At 39.6% G+C, this 15,124-nt stretch overlaps 2 long non-coding RNA genes across 2 annotated transcripts; both read right to left on the bottom strand.

Moving 5' to 3' along the window:
* Positions 1–7,396: 7,396 nt before the first annotated feature.
* LOC138608525 (uncharacterized) lies at positions 7,397–8,087 on the bottom strand. Its single transcript, XR_011309451.1, has 3 exons — positions 8,002–8,087; positions 7,523–7,580; positions 7,397–7,415 (listed from the first exon to the last, which is right to left on the bottom strand). It is a non-coding gene; the product is annotated as an uncharacterized lncRNA (long non-coding RNA).
* A 4,831-nt stretch (positions 8,088–12,918) lies between these two features.
* LOC138608522 (uncharacterized) lies at positions 12,919–13,867 on the bottom strand. The gene is made up of 3 exons (XR_011309449.1): positions 13,782–13,867; positions 13,130–13,187; positions 12,919–13,022 (listed from the first exon to the last, which is right to left on the bottom strand). It is a non-coding gene; the product is annotated as an uncharacterized lncRNA (long non-coding RNA).
* Between the last annotated feature and the right edge of the window lie 1,257 nt (positions 13,868–15,124).

Raw genomic sequence — 15,124 nt, forward strand, 5'->3', positions numbered from 1 at the left:
AAGCCTCGGACTGTGCTTTTGACCTTTAACTTGAAATTGTTCAGTGAGTAAATTAGTGTACTTTCTGTTAACATTATGTTTTGAAATTAATATTCCTCTTTTGGCACCTGGTCTTTTTCAGTGGTGAGCCATCATGTATGCTGCCACACTGTTACTAGCCAACCTAACCCGTGATAACTTTAGTAGCTTATTCATAAATTTTAGTTAGCTTAAACTTTACATTAGATGGTAAAGACTGTTTTCCTATTGAGCTATTGACTAAGCTACGTTGCTAAGCTATCGCTAACTGAAGCAGTGTTTTTGTTGTGGGTCAAAAATCCTCTTCATTCATAAACGTTCAGCTCGTCACAACGTGTTTAAAAAAGAACTTATTTTCTTCTCTTCTTTATTTGATCTAACTTAATTTTCCAGGTAATTCTGTGTAATTCAGATGAGCTATATTTACACCCTACAGTGTTAATATGAGGGTAACACTGGTATAGTTAACAAACCATTCTGTCAGAGAGTTAATATCTAACACTAAATACAAGTGTTGAGGAAAAACTAACACTGGTTAGTATTAAAAAGTGTTAAATTTTCACTCCTAAAAGAGTCAATAATTACACTATATTAGTGTTGAGGTACCAAAAACTAAACAGTTAAATTTACACTCTGTGCTGTGGACCTTTATAGACACTTCAAAAGAGTTGGAATCAATTGTGACAGTGTTAATACGGGTATGCTGATTTTAATGTGCAGAATAAAAAGGTTTAAGAGCTGCGTGCTGACCGTCGATGATTCAAATCATCAGTTAAGAATAGACTCACTCTTTAGGTGTGGCACTCAAATATATTTCGGACTTCTCTTATTAGAATAATAGGTTCAGTGAGTAATGAGCCTGTTGAGTGACGTATGTCAGTCGTAAGACTGGATTGAATATTTTTGGCGGAGAGAATTGCCCTTGTCATTGTGAAGATGTCCTGTTACCTGCTATTGTTTAAATTTGAGAATGTGAAGTATGAAGAATGACTGGAAGAACCGCACCTTAATGAGAGAGTGATTGAACTCTAATGACAGTAACTAGACTTTAAAAAGAGGCTGTTAAAACCTAAACAGACCCAAACAATTGATTTAATTCTGTGGTAAGTAAAAGCGATAACACTTTTACAGCAACAAACTCAGTCATGTGGACACCAACACTTTTTTAGAGAACTAGAGGACTCACTTTAACAAGTCTTTAATTTCAAGACTTTGTCTGGGTTGTGTTGGTTTCTCTGTTTTCCTCTGGTTTACAGAAACTCGTTTAGTGTTGAGGCAGCACGGTCATTTCTGGCTAAAACACTTTGTGGTTGTGGAACTCATGTGTTATCTTGAAAGATAAAAAGCAATAGCATAGCCCTTATCCTGAAAAAAAAAATACTCCAACCCTTATACAATGATAGAGAATTGAAAAGCCTCCGAGAGGTGAGTGATTCAAATCATAGGTGGAGAAGACCCCAAGTAGACTGACCTTTTCATTCAGTCATTCAACCTTCTTTTAAATCTCGAGGAATCATTAAGGACGTGCCCTAATTTTTAATGTTGAGAGTCCAACAAAGCAGAATAAATGTGCACAAACAGAATAAATACAAAGAATGGCAACAACACAATTAAAACCAGTAACATACAAAGGCAGAGTAGTTCGTGACCATGGTTTTAATTTGACCCGTTGGTACAAATGTGTGAAGTTTTAAGGTTAAGCAGAGAAGCTACAAGTAGTTTGGGTTAGGGTGTGGCAGGTGTGTGTCCGTGGGACTTCAGCATCAGCCAATTGCTGGGACGTGTTATGTATTGACGATGAGACCAGTTCAATAAGGAGGTGAGGTATGTGTGTCTGTCTCCGTGTCCTAAAACCCTTTGCAGGATCCAAAATCAAAGCCATTACTCACTTCGTCTACATGTGATGAGGGGAGACAGAAAAGGTACATTAATTATAACATGTGAGTGCACACACATAATCCATGACCTCCCCCACCAACAGAAAGTTATAACTGTCACATACAAAATTCAATTTGCGACAAATTTCACGTTTGCTGACTATTCAGTCTTGGTCACAGCGCCACCTAGTGGTAAGAAGCAGTACGCCTAGTGTGACAAATATCATCAAAATTTCATGAATTGTTCATCTTGTCTACAATTCATTTAAATCACTAAAATGCTTTGTGTACTGTCAAAATCACTTGACAATTGTATGTACTGCAGCACAACCAGCGGCAGTGACACACCCCAGTGTGCACAAAGGAGTAAAGGTCCATTCATTGCTGCTTGCAGCTAGAATTTCTGTTGATTTTTTTTTTGCTTTGATCATCTGCTTTCTCTTCTTTTCCATTTTGAGCCATTTGTTAATTCAAGGAAAGACACAGAAATAGTTTGTCAAGTTTATTTCTTTATTAACCAAATTATTTCATGAACGGAACAGTGAATAAGAAATTGCCAGAAGTTGAAAATATTCCTCATATTGCGTTATATATTACTGTTTTTCTTTCATGTTTAAGATATTGTTAGCGTTGTTTGATCAATTTTTTGAGATTTTGACAGTGCATGGTTTTACAGACTACAGGAAGAGTACAACATTAGTATGAAGCTGAATCATTCAAAAATGTTAAGAAAAGCTTTAATATTAAACAAATAATCATGAGTCAAATTCTTAGTTCCAAAGAATTACTGTAAGAGCTGCAATGACCAAAAGGAAACTTGTTTTGTTGATGACTGCAGAGGAGGCAGCAGTTGGTGCTGCTGCTGTAGCTGCTGCTGAAGTTGCTGCTGTAGTTGCTCCTGGGGCATTATTGGTGGCTCCTGAGGCAGCTGGGGCTGCAGAAGATTGGGTTGTTTTTGAGGCAGCAGTGGTTGCTGTCTGGGCAGCTGTGGTTGTTGTTAGGGCAGGTGTGGTTGTTGTAGGGGCAGCTGTGGTTGTTGTAGGGGCAGCTGTGGTTGTTGTTGGTGCAGCTATGGTTGTTGTTGGGGCAGCTGTAGTAGTCGTTGGGGCAGCTGTGGTTGTTGTCGGAGCAGCTGGGGTTGTTGTTGGGGCAGCTGTGGTTGTTGCAGCAGCTGTGGTTGTTGTCAGGGTTGCTGTGGTTGTTGTTGCCGCAGCAGTGGTTGCTGTCTGGGCAACTGTATTTATTGTTTGAGCAGCTGTGGTTGTTGTTGGAGCAGCTGTGGTTGTTGCAGCAGCTGTGGTTGTTGTCGGGGTTGCTGTGGTTGTTGTTGCGGCAGCAGTGGTTGTTGTCGGAGCAGCTGGGGTTGTTGTTGGGGCAGCTGTTGTTGGGGCAGCTGTGGTTGTTGTTGCGGCAGCAGTGGTTGCTGTCTGGGCAACTGTTGTTATTGTTTGAGCAGCTGTGGTTGTTGTTGGGGCAGCTGTGGTTGTTGTCGGGGTTGCTGTGGTTGTTGTTGGGGCAGCTGTGGTAGTTGTCGGTGCAGCTGTGGTTGTTGTTGGGGCAGCTGTAGTAGTCGTTGGGGCAGCTGTGGTTGTTGCAGCAGCTGTGGTTGTTGTCGGGGTTGCTGTGGTTGTTGTTGCTGCAGCAGTGGTTGTTGCCGGAGCAGCTGGGGTTGTTGTTGGGGCAGCTGTGGTTGTTGTTGGGGCAGCTGTTGTTGTTGTTGGGGCAGCTGTGGTTGTTGTTGCGGCAGCAGTGTTTGCTGTCTGGGCAACTGTAGTTATTGTTTGAGCAGCTGTGGTTGTTGTCGGAGCAGCTGGGGTTGTTGTTGGGGCAGCTGTGGTTGTTGTTGGGGCAGCTGTTGTTGTTGTTGCGGCAGCTGTGGTTGTTGTTGCGGCAGCAGTGTTTGCTGTCTGGGCAACTGTAGTTATTGTTTGAGTAGCTGTGGTTGTTGTCAGAGCAGCGGGGGTTGTTGTTGCTGCAGCTGTGGTTGTTGTTGGAGGTGCTGTGTGTGTTGTCGGGGTAGCTGTGGTTGTCGTCGGGGCAGCTGTGGTTGTTGTCGGTGCAGCTGTGGTTGTTGTTGGGGCAGCTGTAGTAGTCGTTGGGGCAGCTTTGGTTGTTGTCGGAGCAGCTGGGGTTGTTTTTGGGACAGCTGTGGTTGTTGTTGCGGCAGCAGTGGTTGCTGTCTGGGCAACTGTAGTTATTGTTTGAGCAGCTGTAGTTATTGTTGGAGCAGCTGTGGTTGTTGTTGGGGCAGCTGTGGTTGTTGCAGCAACTGTGGTTGTTGTCGGGGTTGCTGTGGTTGTTGTTGCGGCAGCAGTGGTTGTTGTCGGAGCAGCTGGGGTTGTTGTTGGGGCTGCTGTGGTTGTTGTTGGGGCAGCTGTTGTTGTTGGGGCAGCTGTGGTTGTTGTTGGGGCAGCTGTTGTTGTTGCCGGGGCAGCTGTGGTTGTTGGGGCACATGGATGATCATTTTAATATTCACTCTCTGAACCAAAATTTAAAACTAGTTTATTTAGCATATTTTCTTGAGAACTAGTTTCTCATACTCACCAAATAACAAGAGAAATATGACACAGATCGTCATCGTCATCGTGATGGAGGTCTTTCACTGTTCATTTTAAACAAAGTAATTTATTCATGTTGGATTGACTTTATTCATACCAACTGGTTAACTTACAAAACATACATTTGTATTTTTATTGATATTAACAGTTAATATTGTAAGATGCTTTATCGAAATTTGTTAAAACTTGTGGAATATGTAGAATGTATATTCCTATTCTTTTTAATCACACTGTCTGTTGCGACTTTTAAGAGTTATCTGTAAATTCAAACTGGGATAGGAAAAAACATTTTGCTTCTATGAAGTAGTACTGTCATTGTGGTACAGTTAATATTTACATGACTTACTTTTTTCAGAAGCATAGGTCAATATCAGCACAAAACGCATAAGATATAATAAACATTGTTTCGGGAAATATATATAGATTAAACTGAAACTGAAGAAGCACAGAGAAGAATGAATTTTTTTTTTTATCTCTTTTTTCTTTCAGAAGAAATCTATGAGCACAAAGGTAGCTCTAAACCTAAAGTTTGCAAACACCATTGATAAAGAACCAAAGTCTACATTGTTCATATATTATTTTAACAAATACAAAAATTGCATTTATTGCAACTGGACAAATATCCATCATAAAAATACTCACAGATCCCGTCTGCTGTCGACTTGTCTTTACTGCAGTGCCTGAAGTGGTAATGCTCTCTGATTCCACCTGTTCTGTATCCTCTGCTGTTTGCTTGTTGATGTCATCCACTTATCAGACAGCAGCTTATATATTTACACAAAGCAGGTATGACATGGGGCTGTGAACAAAGATGTAATGTACTCTGTGTGTCTATTGTTTTTTTCTGGATGGATGGAGTTTTATTTATCCCAGAGGGGAAATTACATAACCCATAATAACACACACATTAGTTTATCTTTTTAATCTGAAAGGCCCATTCATTGGAGGGGGAGGGGGGGGGAAGCTTATTAAGTTCATGTACTGTCAAGTTTGGGTGTAAATATGACCTAAAAATATTGAATTGTATTTTTTTAGATGTCGGCCCTGCATGGTTTTACCGACTACAGGAAGAGTCAAATATTAGTATGAAGCTGAATCATTGAAAAATATAACAAAACAAAGTAAAATCTGGTTCTTTGCATTTCAATCTTTTTTATTTAATAAATAATCCATTTCAAAAGTAGACAACAGAACATTCAATACAGTTTGCTACACAAAATTACCATACAGTAAATTCCTTACAGTGTAATGCATTAGTAATTATATTAGACAGCAAAGCTGTTCATGTTTCTGTGTCTGCTTACTGTATGTGGCTCATATGGTTGTTTCTCTAGTTCACAGCAGGTAGTAAAATATGTATCTTTGATTGTCTTATGTGTAAATAATAAATAAATAAATAAAGCAAGTTTGTCAGTGGAATAAATTAGTGCATGACATTAGATCTGTTATCATGAAAATCATTTTGTGTTTGGAAAAACAGCAGTCACAGTAACATATTCAAACCTCAGATATACAGTAAGGAAGTTTAGACAGGATACATAAGAATGAATGACAGCAAGTCCTTTGGTCTCTTTGTGAAAAATACATTCTGAAAGAATAAAGTGTCATTTTTTGGGTTGTATTGTAAGTTCTTTGTTCAAGTCCAGTTCTTAGTGCCAAAGAATTACTGTAAGAGCTGCGATGACCAAAAGGAGACTTGTTTTGTTGACGACTGCAGAGGAGGCAGCAGTTGTTGTTGTTGGTGCTGTTGTTGCTCCTGCAGCTACAGTGGTTGCTCCTGACACAGCTGTGGTTGCTCCAGGGACTGCATTGGTTGCTCCTGACACAGCTGTGGTTGCTCCAGGGACTGCATTAGTTGCTCCTGAGGCAGCTGTGGTTGCTCCAGGGGCTGCATTGGTTGCTCCTGAGGCAGCTGTGGTTGCTCCAGGGGCTGCATTGGTTGCTCCTGAGGCAGCTGTGGTTGCTCCAGGGGCTGCATTGGTTGCTCCTGAGGCAGCTGTGGTTGCTCCAGGGGCTGCATTGGTTGCTCCAGAGGCAGCTGTGGTTGCTCCAGGGGCTGCACTGGTTGCTCCTGAGGCAGCTGTGGTTGCTCCAGGGGCTGCACTGGTTGCTCCTGAGGCAGCTGTGGTTGCTCCTGGGGAATTGTTGGTTGCTCCTGAGGCAGCTGTGGTTGCTCCTGGGGCAGTTGTTGCAACCACTGTTGTTGGGGCAGCTGTGGTTGTTGTTGGGGCAGCTGTGGTTGTTGTTGAGGCAGCTGTGGTTGTTGGGGCAGCTGTGGTTGTTGTTGGGGATGCTGTGGTTGTTGTTGGAGCAGCTGTGGTTGTTGTCGGGGATGCTGTGGTTGTTGGGGATGCTGTGGTTGTTGTTGGAGCAGCTGTGGTTGTTGTCGGGGATGCTGTGGTTGTTGGGGCAGCTGTGGTTGTTGCTGCAGCTGTGGTTGTTGTTGGGGCAGCTGTGGTTGTTGGGGCAGCTGTGGTTGTTGTTGGGGCAGCTGTGGTTGTTGTCGGGGATGCTGTGGTTGTTGTTGCTGCAGCTGTGGTCGTTGTTGGAGCAGCTGTGGTCGTTGTTGGGGCAGCTGTGGTTGTTGTTGGGGCAGCTGTGGTTGTTGGTGGGGCAGCTGTGGTCGTTGTTGGGGCAGCTGTGGTTGTTGTTGGGGATGCTGTGGTTGTTGTTGGGGCAGCTGTGGTTGTTGTTGGGGCAGCTGTGGTTGTTGTTGCTGCAGCTGTGGTTGTTGTTGTGGCAGCTGTAGTTGTTGTTGAAGCAGCTGTAGTTGTTGTTGAAGCAGCTGTGGTTGTTGTTGCTGCAGCTGTGGTTGTTGTTGGGGCAGCTGTAGTTGTTGTTGAAGCAGCTGTGGTTGTTGTTGGGGCAGCTGCGGTTGTTGTTGAGGCAACTGTGGTTGTAGGAGCAGCTGTGGTTGTTGTTGAGGCAGCAGTGGTTGTTAGGGTTTGTCCGTTGCCTGAGGCTGTTGGACAATGGAGTTGATCATCAGTATAACATTCACATTTTGATTCCTCATTTTAATATAAAGAAAATATGCTGAACAAACACGTTTCAGTCACTGAAACTCACCAACTAACAGAAGCAAGATGACACAGATCCTCATCATCATTGTGGTGGAGGTTCTTCTCTGTTGGGAAATAATAACATTCATTTAGGTTACATTGAGCTCAGTAACAACTGATTAATGTTCACATTTTGGACAAAAACAACATTATTTTAACTTCTCACATTTACTTATTGATAAAGATACAGTTACACATTCAGAATGCTGAAATTAATTGTATAAGTTTTATTTTATTATCCTTTGCATCTTTAAGATTGTTAAATATTAGAATAGAATAGAATACGATACAATAGTTAAAGCATTAAAATTACAATTTAACACTTTCCAAAGTATCTGTTTTGTTTTTCAATCAAAATAACACTATAAGCACAGATAACACTGTTAACACAAAGTTACTAAATCATTTCATAATAATTAAAGAAAGAAGAGAAATACATTTTGAATTAATTGCAATTGGACAAATATCCATCATTAAATTACTCACAGATTCTGTCTGTAGTTGACTCGTCTTTACTGCAGTGCCTGAAGTGCTGATGCTCTCTGATTCCACCTGTTCTGTATCCTTTGCTGTTTGCTTGTTGATGTCCTCCACTGAACACACAGCAGCTTATATATCCACACAAAGCAGGTAAGATGACATCAGGCTGTTCAACAAAGACGTAAATAATCTGTGTGACTAATATTTTTTTCCTCTGTGTAAGGTGTGGCTCTGCTTCATAATTCTCACTTCTTTTATTTGGCTGATATGTTCAGTGAGTAAAGAAACTGGTTGAGTGACGTATGTCAGTCATGACGTTGGATTGAATATTGTTGGCAGGATATTTCTGATGTCACTGTACACATTTGTTTGTCTTACTTATAAGACTGCACCAATCTCCTTCGTCAGTGTGCAACTAATGTTATGTTTCCTGTTGTCGTTTAAATTTGAGCATGTGAAGTATGACAGACTGAGGAGTGAATAATTGAACTCTATTGACAGCAACAAGACTTCCTTTACAACAGTTACTTATATTAACACACTTGATTGACTATTTTTGGCAGGTATAATTATGGTTGTCGTCGTGCAGCTGATGTCCTGTTACTTGTTGGCTTAGTATGTGTAGTATGTGAAGTATGAAAGACTGGGAGTAGGCGACTGCACCTTGAGGAGGGATGTGTTGTCTGTGAATGTCCTCAGCCATCCAGGTACAAGTAGTTCAAGGTTTACTCCAAAAGACATGGTTGAAGTTCTTGAAGTCGTTTGCTCCTCATCCAAAGGCTTCTTCAGTTCTAAGAGTCAGTTTTCACTGTCACTTTCTCTCTTTTAATCTGGCTTGTTCACAGAGGTTACTCATGCTGCACACCTGACCAGCTGTGAAGGAGGTTATGTTAAGATTTTCAGATTGAAATCAGCTTTAAAGCACATCCCTTTCAATAACTGATTTTATGTCTCTGCTATGTTTTCTACAGAGATATAGATTCTTTATTACAAAGGAGACTAAAAAACAATATTACACAAAGATTATATGTTCATCAATGTTATAAGTGTGTTGGCTGATGGGTGAGTGGATGATATGATGTGTTTATTTGGTTGATATGTCCGGTAAGTAAAGAAACTGGTTGAGTGACGTTGTATGTCAGTCATGATGTTTATTTTTGGCTCGATGTTTGTGATGTCGCTGTACACATTTGTTTATCTTTAGATTGCACCAGTCTGTTTAGTCATTGTGCAACTAATGTCCTGTTACCTGTTGTTGTGAAGTATGACAGACCGGAAGTACCTCACCTCAAGAAGAGAATGATTGACCTCTAATGACAGCGACAAGACGTATCGACTTACTTCTCGAGTCAGTTCAGGTTTTAACAACCTTATTCCAACCTACAAGAACTTATCAAACAGCAATCATTATGTATAAGGCAAAAAACAGACAATTACCAGAAAATATACAAAATGTATTTAGGAATCGGGAGGGAGGTTATCAATTAAGAGGGGAACATAACTTCAAAAGCCTAAACAGACGAACAACCTTGAAAAGTTTCTGTATATCTATTTCCGGTGTCAAGTTATGGAACAATCTAAGTGAGGAACTCAAGCAAAGTCCAAATATCAAACAGTTCAAGAAAGAAGTTATTTAGCGGGTACAATGGATAATGGTCATTAGTGATTATTGGTGATTATTATTTATTAATTGATGTGGCATGGTGATGAGAGGTAGAGAATGTGAATGTGTATATGTATGTATGTATATATATGGGTATATATGTGTATGTGTATATGTGTATGTATGTATATATATGCATGTATATGTGTGTGTGTGTGTGTGTGTGTGTGTGTGTGTGTGTATGTATTTATATATATATGAGCTCAATTTAGACAAAGGGGTGAGAGCTAACAAGCTATGCTTTTTCTCTCTCCTTTTCGAATATGTCATTTATTTATTTTTTTCTGTTTCATTATTTTGCTTCATCAAAATCTTCATTTCTTTATTATGATGTGCAAACAATTTGTTAAACAGCAATCAGGAAGCCTTGTACTATTTGCATATTCGAATTAAAATAAATAATAATAAAATAAATGTTTTTAACTCATTGTCATATGTACGCCAATAGTTTTTAGTCGAACATTCTTCTTTCTAGTGACTCACTTTAACTAATCCTTTATTTCAAGACTTTATCTTTTGTGGCAGTCAGGTTTGTGTTTCTCTGTTTTGGCCAAAGAATTCATTTGTTACCTTTACAGATAAAAGAGAAAGCATGTTCTTTACCTGAAACAAATATTCCACCTCTTTTAAAAACAAGTTTTTAAGAACTGTCCCCTACAAGTCAGGGATTCGAATCATAACTATTCCACACTAAACTAGAAGACTCACATTTTCTGTATACATAGCAAGGCAGAACAAGGCAGGCTGTTAACTTTATGAAAAAGTCTCTCCACGATGCTTCATTCTGTGTTTTTTACAGGTCTAAAAGGAGCACAGTTATCAGCAGCGACTTGTCTTCTCCAAAACAAAAGGAACTGGTGATTAAAACTGGTTAAAACACTGAATCAGGCCGTTTCACATTAAAACATCTGTGTCTCCCTCAAGCTCTTAAGCAGGGCCTCAGAGGCTCACAAGCTGGATATGTTTCAATATCTTGCCAGCTCATAAATCTGATTGGCCACCCCACTGCCACCCAATAATCCTGAACTATGATTGGCTATCTCTCAAGTCAGAGATGAGACGTAAGTTTAAATCAAATTATTTGGCTCTGTTGTACATTTTTTAAAAGCTTTTGTGTCATTTCAAAGAAGCACATTTTCTTTGTTTTTACCTTTTACTGTGACTTTTGAAGATAAATCTTTTTGGGTTAAAATATAATATGGAATATTTTTGTGGTGCCCCTCTGTTGTGCAGTTCATACATTTAAAACCTATACACATGAATATAAGAACTGTTTGATAGATTAGTGTAAGTAGTTAAAGTAGATATGATAAGTGGAGACAGAAAATTAATGATATTCGGACGTGTTGCGCACACAAACTTAATGCCACCCCTAACAACAAGAAGTTGTTACAACTCTCAAATACAAAGTTCAATCTGCTCCAAATTTCACACGTTTGCTGACAGGCCCGGCTGTAACAGATCAACATCTTTGTCAAAGCGCCACCTAGTGGTAAGAAGCAGAACACGTCGCGTGACAAACATCTGAATTCATGACATGTATGCAGTGTGGGCTTCATTCATCTACATCACTATAATGCATGATTACTGCGTGTCTGCTTCTGCCACTGTGCGGTCACAGGTAATTACATGTAACTCCTTTGTGCACTGTCCAAACCACATGACGATTCTTGTGTGTCCATTGCAACAAACCCTGATTGCAGCTTAAGTTTCTATTTATTTATTTGTTTCTTCTTGGATTTTTTCCATAGTTTTTTTCCATTTTGAACTATTTGTATATTTTAGGCAAGGGAGAGAGAGAGAGAAATAAAGTTAAATCATTATCAAGTATGCCAAAGTATTTTATTCACACAGCTTTATTTAAGGAAAAATGCCAAGAAGTTAAAAAATGCCTCATATTGCGTTGTAAATAAAGGCTTCAAACTAATTACATATATTTTAAAGAAAGGTCACACAAGAGTTTGACTCGGTTTTGGTAGCTGTTCAGTTTTTTAGTTTTTAGCAACACAGTCCTGTTTGTTAATGCCCATATGCTCTACTTTGTTTAATGTTTATGATATTGTTCACATTGTTTTCTTCATCCGATTTTTGGGTGTGAATATGACCTAAAAATATTGAATTGTATTTTTTTAGATGTCGGCCCTGCATGGTTTTACCGACTACAGGAAGAGTCAAATATTAGTATGAAGCTGAATCATTGAAAAATATAACAAAACAAAGTAAAATCTGGTTCTTTGCATTTCAATCTTTTTTATTTAATAAATAATCCATTTCAAAAGTAGACAACAGAACATTCAATACAGTTTGCTACACAAAATTACCATACAGTAAATTCCTTACAGTGTAATGCATTAGTAATTATATTAGACAGCAAAGCTGTTCATGTTTCTGTGTCTGCTTACTGTATGTGGCTCATATGGTTGTTTCTCTAGTTCACAGCAGGTAGTAAAATATGTATCTTTGATTGTCTTATGTGTAAATAATAAATAAATAAATAAAGCAAGTTTGTCAGTGGAATAAATTAGTGCATGACATTAGATCTGTTATCATGAAAATCATTTTGTGTTTGGAAAAACAGCAGTCACAGTAACATATTCAAACCTCAGATATACAGTAAGGAAGTTTAGACAGGATCAATAAGAATGAATGACAGCAAGTCCTTTGGTCTCTTTGTGAAAAATACATTCTGAAAGAATAAAGTGTCATTTTTTGGGTTGTATTGTAAGTTCTTTGTTCAAGTCCAGTTCTTAGTGCCAAAGAATTACTGTAAGAGCTGCGATGACCAAAAGGAGACTTGTTTTGTTGACGACTGCAGAGGAGGCAGCAGTTGTTGTTGGTGCTGTTGTTGCTCCTGCAGCTACAGTGGTTGCTCCTGACACAGCTGTGGTTGCTCCAGGGACTGCATTAGTTGCTCCTGAGGCAGCTGTGGTTGCTCCAGGGGCTGCACTGGTTGCTCCTGAGGCAGCTGTGGTTGCTCCAGGGGCTGCACTGGTTGCTCCTGAGGCAGCTGTGGTTGCTCCAGGGGCTGCACTTGTTGCTCCTGAGGTGGCTGGGGCAGTTGTTGTAGCCGTTATTGTTGTTGTTGTTGGAGCAGCTGTTGATGAGGCAGCTGTGGTTGTTGTTGGGGCAGCTGTGGTTGTTGGAGTAGCTGTGGTTGTTGTTGGAGCAGCTGTGGTTGTTGTTGGGGCAGCTGTGGTTGTTGGAGCAGCTGTGGTTGTTGTTGGAGCAGCTGTGGTTGTTGTTGGGGCAGCTGTGGTTGTTGGAGCAGCTGTGGTTGTTGTTGGGGCAGCTGTGGTTGTTGTTGGGGCAGCTGTGGTTGTTGGTGGGGCAGCTGTGGTTGTTGGGGTTTGTCCGTTGCCTGAGGCTGTTGCACAATGGAGTTGATCATCAGTATAACATTCACATTTTGATTCCTCATTTTAATATAAAGAAAATATGCTGAACAAACACGTTTCAGTCACTGAAACTCACCAACTAACAGAAGCAAGATGACACAGATCCTCATCATCATTGTGGTGGAGGTTCTTCTCTGTTGGGAAATAATAACATTCATTTAGGTTACATTGAGCTCAGTAATAACAACAGAATAATGTTCCCATTTGGACAAGAAAAAAAGATTTTTATCGTCTTAAATATACAGATACTTTTGGAGTGTGATGAATCTGAACATAGAGAAGTCTAAAGAAACCTGAAATTAATAATGTAACCTTCATGAGTTTACCCATTACATCTTTAAGACGCTTTAAAGAATTAGTTGTAAATGCAAACTGCTACCTCTTAAGAGAACAGAATGAATCCTAGGTTTAACAAATTGTTTTTTTTCATTGTGGTGCCTTTTACAGCTTCACTGTTTCTTCATTGAATCCGGCTTTGTTTAATGTATTGTATACAATGTTTTTTAAAGCCCTTAAAATATCTTAGCAGCAGAAATAAAGCATTAAAATTACAAGTTCACAACACTGTCCAAAATCTCTGTTTAGTCTTTCAGAAAAAATAACACCATAAGCACAGATAACACTGTTAACACAAAGTTACTAAATCATTTCATAATAATTAAAGAAAGAAGAGAAATACATTTTGAATTAATTGCAATTGGACAAATATCCATCATTAAATTACTCACAGATTCTGTCTGTAGTTGACTCGTCTTTACTGCAGTGCCTGAAGTGCTGATGCTCTCTGATTCCACCTGTTCTGTATCCTTTGCTGTTTGCTTGTTGATGTCCTCCACTGAACACACAGCAGCTTATATATCCACACAAAGCAGGTAAGATGACATCAGGCTGTTCAACAAAGACGTAAATAATCTGTGTGACTAATATTTTTTTCCTCTGTGTAAGGTGTGGCTCTGCTTCATAATTCTCACTTCTTTTATTTGGCTGATATGTTCAGTGAGTAAAGAAACTGGTTGAGTGACGTATGTCAGTCATGACGTTGGATTGAATATTGTTGGCAGGATATTTCTGATGTCACTGTACACGTTTGTTTGTCTTACTGATGAGACTGCACCAATCTCCTTCGTCAGTGTGCAACTAATGTTATGTTTCCTGTTGTCGTTTAAATTTGAGCATGTGAAGTATGACAGACTGAGGAGTGAATAATTGAACTCTATTGACAGCAACAAGACTTCCTTTACAACAGTTACTTATATTAACACACTTGATTGACTATTTTTGGCCGGTATAATTATGGTTGTCGTCGTGCAGCTGATGTCCTGTTACTTGTTGGCTTAGTATGTGTAGTATGTGAAGTATGAAAGACTGGGAGTAGGCGACTGCACCTTGAGGAGGGATGTGTTGTCTGTGAATGTCCTCAGCCATCCAGGTACAAGTAGTTCAAGGTTTACTCCAAAAGACATGGTTGAAGTTCTTGAAGTCGTTTGCTCCTCATCCAAAGGCTTCTTCAGTTCTAAGAGTCAGTTTTCACTGTCACTTTCTCTCTTTTAATCTGGCTTGTTCACAGAGGTTACTCATGCTGCACACCTGACCAGCTGTGAAGGAGGTTATGTTAAGATTTTCAGATTGAAATCAGCTTTAAAGCACATCCCTTTCAATAACTGATTTTATGTCTCTGCTATGTTTTCTACAGAGATATAGATTCTTTATTACAAAGGAGACTAAAAAACAATATTACACAAAGATTATATGTTCATCAATGTTATAAGTGTGTTGGCTGATGGGTGAGTGGATGATATGATGTGTTTATTTGGTTGATATGTCCGGTAAGTAAAGAAACTGGTTGAGTGACGTTGTATGTCAGTCATGATGTTTATTTTTGGCTCGATGTTTGTGATGTCGCTGTACACATTTGTTTATCTTTAGATTGCACCAGTCTGTTTAGTCATTGTGCAACTAATGTCCTGTTACCTGTTGTTGTGAAGTATGACAGACCGGAAGTACCTCACCTCAAGAAGAGAATGATTGACCTCTAATGACAGCGACAAGACGTATCGACTTACTTCTCGAG

This window comes from Semicossyphus pulcher, unplaced genomic scaffold (genome assembly GCF_022749685.1).
Source record: "Semicossyphus pulcher isolate SPU_LCO1_2020_fin unplaced genomic scaffold, fSemPul1.0.p SCAF_5, whole genome shotgun sequence".
Classification (NCBI taxonomy): Eukaryota; Metazoa; Chordata; class Actinopteri; order Labriformes; family Labridae; genus Semicossyphus; species Semicossyphus pulcher.